The sequence below is a fragment of the Bos javanicus genome, chromosome 26 (genome assembly GCF_032452875.1).
Source record: "Bos javanicus breed banteng chromosome 26, ARS-OSU_banteng_1.0, whole genome shotgun sequence".
In the NCBI taxonomy this organism is placed as follows: domain Eukaryota; kingdom Metazoa; phylum Chordata; class Mammalia; order Artiodactyla; family Bovidae; genus Bos; species Bos javanicus.
In genome coordinates this window covers 15,955,974-15,966,949 of record NC_083893.1, presented here as the reverse complement: position 1 = coordinate 15,966,949, position 10,976 = coordinate 15,955,974, and positions in this window count along the sequence as shown.

Here is a 10,976-nt window from a genome sequence, read left to right as displayed (position 1 = left end):
GGAGAATCGCACACTATCCGACCCCCACCGAGTCTCAAGCTCCCATCGGTACCTGAGTCCAACACTGGAAACTGCCTACATGATGCTGGGCAGCTTCCGACATGAGCAGAGCCTTTGACTAGGGATCAGCCTGCTGCCCAAACTTGTTCCCATGAGTAATGGGAACAACAGCAGCGGTGCTGTTGAGCAAGAGGGGCCCTTTTATGTCCTTTCAGTGATGCGATGGGAGAACTGCTCTCTTTTGCAAAGGTGGACCAGCTAATCTATCTCACCTTCATGTGGATAACAATGATTCAGGCTGGGCAGTTTTTTCATAAGAAAACAATTTCAGAATGCATTTAGAGAGACACCCAGGTCAAAGAGATCCTAGAAGGGAGTGTTGAGAAGATGAAACTCTTCATCTGAGGACAGGCCCCAGTATGCCCGGAGTATCAAACTTCACACAAATGACACGGGACCAAATAGAAAAATCAAAAAGTCACGTTGGTCAGAGAAATTGGTTTGATAATCAAAACTAACCCCATGAAGTTAGTTTTGAGTTCAGATGGCTTCTTCATGAATTCTATCAAGTTGAAGGAAGAAAATTTCCTGATGTCTTATGGAAACCGATCATTATCCTGGCACCAAAGCCAGCAGACATCACTCAGAAACATAATCACACACCAGTCACTGTCGTGTCTTAAAATATATTGATTCAGCAACAAGCATAATGACCAAGTGGCGTTTATCAACAGGAATGCAAGTTCACCTTAAAAAATACAAAATTTAAGTTCACTTTTGTTAACTAAATAAAAAAGACAAAACAAAAAATTCATCTCAATAGGTTTGGGGAAATTTGGAAGAAAATAATTTCCCATTCATTATGGAAAAACCCTGAGGAAAAACTGGAATAGAGGGAAAGTTCCTCTGTTGATAAAGTACCTCAATAGAGTCTGAGTTAGCACTATCTCTGTGGGTGAAACATGAAAACGTTTCACCACTCTATGAACAACAAAGCAAGCTCTCATTGCTTCTATTCAACATTAAGTAGTGGTCTTAGTGAGTGAGATATGGAAGGGGAAAAAAATAGAGAAAACAGACAAGAATACTGAAAATGAAGAGATAAAAATTTCCATGTTCACCAAAGGGATGAATTTATATGTAGAAAATCTGAATTTTTTTGTAAAAACTACTTATGTTAAAATACATCTGGGATTTGTTTTAATCAGGTGTGGTAATACACACAGACAGGCTTCCTTTCTTCGTGAAGGAAGAAATTGTTGCTCATAGCTGAAACAAGGCAAGGGAAAGCATGGGCAGAAGCCTTTATTCTGGTTTTCGTGGGAAGAAATGGGTGAGGCAGAATAGGTAGGATTAGGAAGTTTAAGATTAACTGTTTGAATAATTTCAGCAGGCTCCAGGGTATAGGTATAGTGCCCCTGGTCACCTGGTACCTGACCCTGAGATAATCAGGGCATAGGGACATTGCCCCTGGTCACCTGGTACCTGACCCTGAGATAAATCAGGGCAGAAGAACACTGCCTCCTGGTGAGTAAGAGCCTGATGCAGGGCAGGCAGAGATCAGGTATCATTCTTCTCCATAGCAGAAATTACGGGAACTGCTGCTGTGAAACTGGAAGATTATGTTATTTCATGTATACAAATTGCAGGGAAGGGGAAAATTGTAGTTACAGAAATCAGAAAAGTATTTTCTTAGGACAATTATGGACCTTGATTGACTGGATCGGACATAATGGGACTTACGGGGTAACGATAATGTTCTGTATTTTGATCAGATGGCTAATACATAGGTGTTAGCACTGATCAAAACTCAGCACATTGTACAGTTTTAATATATGTACAATTCCCTGTTGCTAACTTTCACCTCAGTAAAAAAAAGAAATTATGTTTCTATATTTTTAAGCATAATTGACATACAACATATTAGTTTCCTGTGTACAATATAACGATTTAATATTTGTATATATTGCAGAATGCTCACCACAATAAGTCTAGCTGACATCCATCTTTATACATAGTTACAGAATTTCTTTCCTCATGATGAAAACTTTTAAGACTTACTCTCAGTACTACTGAGTATAGTCAACGTGCTGTACAATAACTACATCTCCATGACATTTCTTTTTTAACTTTAAGTTTATACCATTTGACTCCTCACATTTTGCTCTCTCTAAACCCCCACCTCTGATAACCACCAGTCTGTTCTCTATATCTAGGATCTTAGTTTTTTGGGGGTTGTTGGGTTATTTTTTAATTCCACTTGTAAATGACATTATATAGAATTTGTCTTTCTCTGACTTATTTCGCTTAGCATCATACCCTCAAGTTTCATCCATGTTGCTGCTAATGCCAAGATTTCAATCTTTATTATGGCCAAATAGTAATCCATTGCATGCATAGACTACATTTTCTTTATCCAATCATCCTTCAATGGACACTCAGGTTTTTCCTGTATCTTGGCCATTATAATTTATGCTGCAGCAAACATAGTCATGCATCTATTTTTGCAAGTTAGTGAATTCATTTTCTGAAGATAAATACCCAGAAGTATAATTGCTGGATTGTGAGATAGTTCTGTTTTTAAATTTTTGAGGAGCCTCCAAACTGTTTTCCTTAATGGCTGCACCAATTTACATCCCCACCAGGGAAGCACCAGGGCTCCCTTCTCTCCACGTCCTCATCAGTGCCTGTTGCTGTTGACTTTCTGATCGTAGCCATTCTAACAGGCGTGTGAAGTGATACCTCACGGTTTTGATCTGTAGTTCCCTGATGATTAGTGATATAGAACATATTTCCATGTGTCTGTTGGTCATCTGTATGTCTTCTTCGGCAAAATGTTTCTTCAGATCCTCTGCCCACTTTTAATTGCATTGTTTGGGTTTTTTGCTATCAAGTTGTATGATAGCAATATATATATTTGCTATTTATGTATTAAATTAAATATTAATATATATAATATTTATATAATATAAATTAAATATTTGTATATTTTTAATATTAACCACTAGAAAAGGCAGAGGAACCAGAGGTCAAATTGCCAACATCCGCTGGATCATGGAAAAAGCAAGAGAGTTCCAGAAAAACATCTATTTCTGCTTTATTGACTATGCCAAAGCCTTTGACTGTGTGGATCACAAGAAACTGTGGAAAATTCTGAAAGAGATGGGAATACCAGACCACCTGACCTGCCTCTTGAGAAACCTGTATGCAGGTCAGGAAGCAACAGTTAGAACTGGACATGGAACAACAGACTGGTTCCAAATACGAAAAGGAGTTCGTCAAGGCTGTATATTGTCACCCTGTTTATTTAACTTATATGCAGAGTACATCATGAGAAACGGTGGACTGGAAGAAGCACATGCTGGAATCAAGATTGCCAGGAGAAATATCATTAACCTCAGATATGCAGATGACACCACCCTTATGGCAGAAAGTGAAGAGGAACCAAAAAGCCTCTTGATGAAAGTGAAAGAGGAGAGTGAAAAAGTTGACTTAAAGCTCAACATTCAGAAAATGAAGATCATGGCATCTGGTCACACCACTTCATGGGAAATAGATGGGGAAACAGTGGAAACAGTGTCAGACTTTATTTTCCTGGGCTCCAAAATCACTGCAGATGGTGACTGCAGCCATGAAATTAAAAGATGCTTACTCCTTGGAAGGAAAGTTATGACCAACCTAGACAACATATTCAAAAGCAGAGACATTACTTTGCCAACAAAGGTCCATCCAAGTCAAGGCTTTGGTTTTTCCAGTGGTCATGTGTGGATGTGAGAGTTGGACTGTGAAGAAAGCTGAGCGCCGAAGAATTGATGTTTTCAAAGTGTGGTGTTGGAGAAGACTCTTGAGAGTCCCTTGGACTGCAAGGAGATCCAACCAGTCCATTCTAAAGGAGATCGGTCCTGGGTGTTCGTTGGAAGGAAAGATGCTGAAGCTGAAACTCCAGTACTTTGGCCACCTCATATGAAGAGTTGACTCATTGGAAAAAACTCTGATGCTGGGAGGGATTGAGGGCGGGAGGAGAAGGGGACAACAGAGGATGAGATGGCTGGATGGCATCACCAACTCGATGGACATGAGTTTGAGTGAACTCCGGGTGTTGGTGATGGACAGGGAGGCCTGGCGTGCTGTGATTCACGGGGTCACAAAGAGTCAGACATGACTGAGCGACTGAACTGAACTGAACTTAATATTAACCACTTACCAGATATATAATTTGCAGATATTTTCTCCCACTTAGTAGGCTGCCTTTTTTTTTGTTGAGTCTGGCTTCTGCCTTCATCTTTGGGAAAATTGCTTTCCTCTGCAGATTTAACAAAATTAATTGAGTAAATTAACACACGCACATGCGTGCGTGCATGCACACACACACACACACACACACACACGGTGCTAGATAATGGATTGCTGTTTAATTAAGTCCTGTCTGACTCTTTTGCAGCTCTAAGGACTAAGGACTGTAACCCACCAGCCTCCTCTCTGTCCATGGGATTTTCCAGGCAAGAATACTGAAGTGGATTGCCATTTCCTTCTCTAGGGGATCTTCCCAACCTAAAGATCAAACCCACATCTCTGGCATCTTTTGCATTGGTAGGTGGATTCTTTAACACTGCACCATTGGAAAAGACGAGGTAAATGGGTAAAAACAAGCAAATCATTCCTAGACAATATTTATCAAAAGTCTAGAAAATGTTCACACTTTTAGACTTATAGAAATGTATCCTAAGAAGCAAATCAGAGATTTACAAACACCTATACAGGAAACATCCTTATATATCCAACATTTATCCAATAAGAAACAATTTCTTTAGAATAATAATGATCCATGTATACTGTAAAATAATTTATTATGTACTCAATAATATTCTTGGGAAATATTTACAAATATAAATTACTCTTACCGGAAAAAGCAATTTACTAGGTTTTATATACAAATTGTCCTGAGGCATAAATATTGTGCTTCTATGTTTTCCAAATTTTCTGAAATTGTTATTTTATAAAAAGAAAAAGAGTAGATTTTGCTTTAAAATATGATGAAATAACTTGGAAATTTCCATTGCTGTTACAGATACAGGGGTTACTGAATTGTTGCTCTTTCCATTTTTCAACCGGCAAAATAAAATAAATAAAATTGAAATCTCACCCAGTAAAGTAGAAAAACTTAAGTATTTAGAACCAGGAAGGTCAGTTTTAATCTGGGAAATCGTGCCACCTTGTGGTCTTTTTGTATACTGCAGTGTATAACCATTTTTAATATTAATACAAATTTCAGGGTTAAATTCTGAGATTGTCCTCCAGCTTGCATTTTGAGGGGTTCTCTTTCTATTTCTTTACTTGCAGAAAAGAGTTTGTTTAGGAAATAAGATGGTTATAAAATAAAAAGCAAGTTTGTATTAACTCAGCACTACTATCAATAACAGGAAATCCTTGAGTTAGCTGATTGTTAATTGAAGTTCCTTCTCAATTGAAACATGATAACACTAAGTCTGTGGCAGAATGTTTATATTCTTTGGAGAGAAAGGAGTCACTAAGAAAAAAATTTCCCGTTCATTGTCAAGTGAAAAACAAAAGGGCTGAGGGACACTTTAGAAGCCACACTGACCAGCGGGGCTATTCAGGGGCCCTTGTCCATCAGGGAAGTCTTGTCCAAGCCCAGCCTAGGCCGAATGAGATCCTTCCAGGCACAGTAATCCCAGGCAGGGTTATAGACTGGGAGGGGACAGTGGGTCCAGAGAGTCACCTGAGCTGGAGGTCTGAACACAGAGTTAACAGGTTATGCAAGTTTCAAGGCAGTTTATTTTTATTTTTTATTGCAAAATAATTGCTTTATAGTGTTGTGTTAATTTCTGCTGTACAACAATATGAATTGCCATGTATACATGTATCCCCTCCCTCTAAAGCCTCCCTCCCTTTCAACCTCGATCCCCCAACCCCACCCCTTTAGGTCATCACGGGGCACTGAACTTAGCTCCCTGTGCTGTACAGCAGCTATGGCTAGCTATCTATTTTAACAGTGGTAGTGTATATATGTCAGTGCTCTTCTCCCAATTCCTCCCACCCTCTCCTTCTCCCTCTATGGGCAATCTATTTTAAAGCAAGAAGAGCTAAAGACAGATTTACAGAGAACAAAGTAGGAAAAAATCCAGGAAGTAGTTGATAACCGTAGACATCTGGCAGAAGATGGCACTAACCTATATTATCTTTCCCTAAAATACATAAGAATAAAAGCAGCTGTTAGAGAATAGTTCTGCTGTTATTTGATAAGCTTTCATTTATTTTATTTTATTTTATTTTATTTTATTTATTTATTTTTGGGGGATAAGCTTTCATTTTTAAAGGAAAAAAGGTATACTGGATTGGCAGGGAGTTATTCCTAACAGATGGCCTTGAACAATTTATACTGAAAGGTTTCGTGTAGGTAAAGTTCTTGAAACAGTGCATGGTACACGGCAGCACTATAGACACATAGTAGCTAGGATTATTATTGCATTGCAGGTGGCTGCTTTACCATCTGAGCCACCAGGGAAGCCCAGCATTATCATTTGATGTCACTATAGCACTTTTTTTTTTTTTGGTCTACAAGCTGGCTTGTGGCAAAAAATTTTTCTGAAGTAGGATAGCAGTTGGCTGATTAGAACAAACAAACATCACCCTTCGGATGACCATAACAGCATGTGACTCATATCTCCCTCACAAAGGGTATAAGTATTTCAGAGGTGGTTACAAACTCACTGTGGGCAAGTAGATCCCCACTACGCATGTGCTCCGTTTTGCTTCCTGCGGTCAGTGCAGCCAGGATTCCATGAAAGAAAGTCCGCTTTTTCCTCCTCTGACAATCAGAACCATAGGTACCCATCCCGGGAGGCACAGATCCCTCTGCAGAGGCAGACGTGACAAGGGGAGGCACAGTGATGGAGAGATGCCTAAAGTCCTGTGTCTCTTGTCCCTTCCCAGCAGTCCTCAGTCTGGCTTCACTCCTTTTCCTACTCAGTCGCTCAGTCGGGAACCGTCTTGGCTGCAAAATGTTCAGTATGTATAAAAGTCATGTTGAAAAAAACATACAGAGAACTTCATTTTAAAGAAAACATGCAAACATGTATATGTTCACAAAGAAAAATGTGGAAATGAATTGTCTCCCCCAATTTTTAACCGGGTGGTGAAATTATAAGTGATTTTTCTTTTCTTTCTTTTTTAAAAGGATCTGATATTTTGACACTGTCAACACAGAGCATGTATTAGTTTAGAAAGAAGCAAGAGAAAAGTTATTTGGAAAGAATGGTTTGAGTTTTTAAAGACTCAAGAGTTTCTGCACATGTACTTACCAGTCTTAAATATTTTATTATTTGTCATCAGATATCATCTTTATCAAGATTAAATAGTGTAGTCATAATGCAAAGCAGAAAGCCCAGCTATGTGTTGAAAGGGCACGTATAAAGATATGGCTGGCATAAATCAGAGTGGGTCTAAGAAAAGGTTGATTTTCAGGTTCTTGAAATGCCTATCCTTTCGAAAAGGGTCCCTTTACTATCTTGCTCATCTGGGGCCCCTGGGGCCCTTCTGATGTAGAGCTGAGTGTAGTCAGTTTTGATAAACACCGGCGCCTGAGCAACCATACACTATCAAGACACCAGATAATTCCATTCCCCTGAAATTTTCCCTCACCTCCTTTCCAGGTAATGCCTATCCTTGGAAGAAACCACTGCTCTGGTTTCTACCTCTCTCTATTAGATTTAGCTCTTCTAGAACTTCATAGAAGTAGACATTTTTGAATGATGAAATTGACTTTTTGCAAACAATAAACTTTAAAAGATTTTAAGATTAGCTTTACAGACAATTGAAAACCCTTCATTTTCAGAAATCTACCTAGTTTACTGTGAGATTAGTTTCATAATTCAAATATCATATACGTTTAAATACAATATGATATTATACCTCTTTAGATCAGATCAGTCGCTCAGTCGTGTCCAACTCTTTGCGACCCCATGAATCGCAGCACACCAGGCCTCCCTGTCCATCACCAACTCCAGGAGTTCACTCAGACTCACGTCCATCGAGTCAGTGATGCCATTCAGCCATCTTATCCTCTGTCGTCCCCTTCTCCTCTTGCCTCCAAACCCTCCCAGCATCAGAGTCTTTTCCAATGAGTCAACTCTTCGCATGAGGTGGCCAAAGTACTGGAGTTTCAGCTTTTGCAGCATTCCTTCCAAAGAAATCCCAGGGCTGATCTCCTTCAGAATGGACTGGTTGGATCTCTTTGTAGTCCAAGGGACTCTCAAGAGTCTTCTCCAACGCCACAGTTCAAAAGCATCAATTCTTTGGCACTCAGCCTTCTTCACAGTCCAACTCTCACATCCATACATGACCACAGGAAAAACCATAGCCTTGACTAGACGGACCTTTGTTGGCAAAGTAATGTCTCTGCTTTTCAATATGCTATCTAGGTTGGCCATAACTTTCCTTCCAAGGAGTAAGCGTCTTCTAATTTCATGGCTGCAGTCACCATCTGTAGTGATTTTGGAGCCCAGAAAAATAAAGTCTGACACTGTTTCCACTGTTTCCCCATCTATTTCCCATAAAGTGGTGTGACCAGATGCCATGATCTTCGTTTTCTGAATGTTGAGCTAAACTCTTTCACTTTCATCAAGAGGGTTTTTAGTTCCTCTTCACTTTCTGCCATAAGGGTGGTGTCATCTGCATATCTGAGGTTATTGATATTTCTCCTGGCAATCTTGATTCCAGCTTGTGTTTCTTCCAGTCCAGCGTTTCTCATGATGTACTCTGCATAGAAGTTAAATAAACAGGGTGACAATATACAGCCTTGACAAACTCCTTTTCCTATTTCGAACCAGTCTGTTGTTCCATGTCCAGTTCTAACTGTTGCTTCCTGACCTGCATACAAATTTCTCAAGAGGCAGGTCAGGTGGTCTGGTATTCCCATCCCTTTCAGAATTTTCCACAGTTTATTGTGACCCACACAGTCAAAGGCTTTGGCATAGTCAATAAAGCAGAAATAGGTGTTTTTCTGGAACTCTCTTGCTTTTTCCATAATCCAGCAGATGTTGGCAATTTGATCTCTGGTTCCTCTGCCTTTTCTAAAACCAACTTGAACATCAGGAAGTTCACGGTTCACATATTGCTGAAGAATTGCTTGGAGAATTTTGAGCATGACTTTACTAGTGTGTGTGGGCGCGCTAAAGCGCAGGCGGCTGCGACCGGCGCGCTAAAGCGCCCGGCCGAGAGGAGCCACCCCATGTCCAAGGTCAGGGGCAGAAGCCGGGAGGACCCCATGCCCGAAGGGCGGTGGCCAAGAGGAGTTACCCCACTTCCGAGGTCAGGGGCAGCAGCTGAGAGTACCAGACTGCAACGGTGCAGGAACGGCTGAGAGGAGCTACCCCGCATCCGAGGCCGGGGGTTGGGGGGTGGCGGCCGAGGGGAGATACCCAGCGTCTGAGGTCAGGGGCGGCGACGAGAGGAGTTACCCCGCGTCGGAAGTCAGGGGCGGCGGCCGGGAGGAGATGCCCTACGCCCCCACACCCGAGGCGGGGGGCGGCGGCAGGGAGGAGCAACCCCTCGCCCGAGGCCAGGGGCGGTGGCCAGGAGGGCCAACTCCACGTCCAAGGAGCCATGGCTGCGCCGGCACAGGAGGGCCTAGAGGAGCTATCCCACGTTGAAGGTCAGGAAGGGCAGCGGTGAGGAGATACCCCTCGTCCAAGGTAAGGAGCAATGGCTGCACTTTGCGGGAGCAGCCGTGAAGAGATACCCCGACGCCCAAGGTAAGAGAAACCCAAGTAAGATGGTAGGTGTTGCAAGAGGGCATCAGAGGGCAAACACACTGAAACCGTACTCACAGAAAACTAGTCAATCTAATCACACTAGGACCACAGCCTTGTCTAACTCAATGAAACTAAGCCATGCCTGTGGGGCAACCCAAGACGGGTGGGTCATGGTGGAGAGATCTGACAGAATGTGGTCCACTGGAGAACGGAATGCAAACCACTTCAGTATTCTTGCCTTGAAAACCCCATGAACAGTATGAAAAGGCAAAATGATAGGATACTGAAAGAGAAACTCCCCAGGTCAGTAGGTGCCCAATATGCTGCTGGAGATCAGTGGAGAAATAACTCCAGAAAGAATGAAGGGATGGAGCCAAAGCAAAAAGAATACCCAGCTGTGGATGTGACTGGTGATAGAAGCAAGGTCCGATGCTGTAAAGAGCAATATTGCATAGGAACCTGGAATGTCAGGTCCATGAATCAAGGCAAATTGGAAGTGGTCAAACAAGAGATGGCAAGAGTGAATGTCGACATTCTAGGAATCAGCGAACTGAAATGGACTAGAATGGGTGAATTTAACTCAGAAGACCATTATGTCTACTACTGTGGGCAGGAATCCCTCAGAAGAAATGGAGTGGCCATCATGGTCAACAAAAGAGTCCAAAATGCAGCACTTGGATGCAATCTCAAAAACGACAGAATGATCTCTGTTCGTTTTCAAGGCAAACCATTCAATATCACAGTAATCCAAGTCTATGCCCCAACCAGTAACGCTGAAGAAGCTGAAGTTGAATGGTTCTATGAAGACCTCCAAGACCTTTTAGAACTAACACCCAAAAGAGATGTCCTTTTCATTATAGGGGACTGGAATGCAAAAGTAGGAAGTCAAGAAACACCTGGAGTAACAGGCAAATTTGGCCTTGGAATACGGAATGAAGCACGGCAAAGACTAATAGAGTTTTGCCAAGAGAACACACTGATCATAACAAACAGCCTCTTCCAACAACACAAGAGAAGACTCTATACATGGACATCACCAGATGGTCAACGCCGAAATCAGATTGATTATATTCTTTGCAGCCAAAGATGGAGAAGCTCTATACAGTCAGCAAAAAAAGACCAGGAGCTGACTGTGGCTCAGACCATGAACTCCTTATTCCCAAATTCAGACTTAAATTGAAGAAAGTAGGGAAAACCACTAGA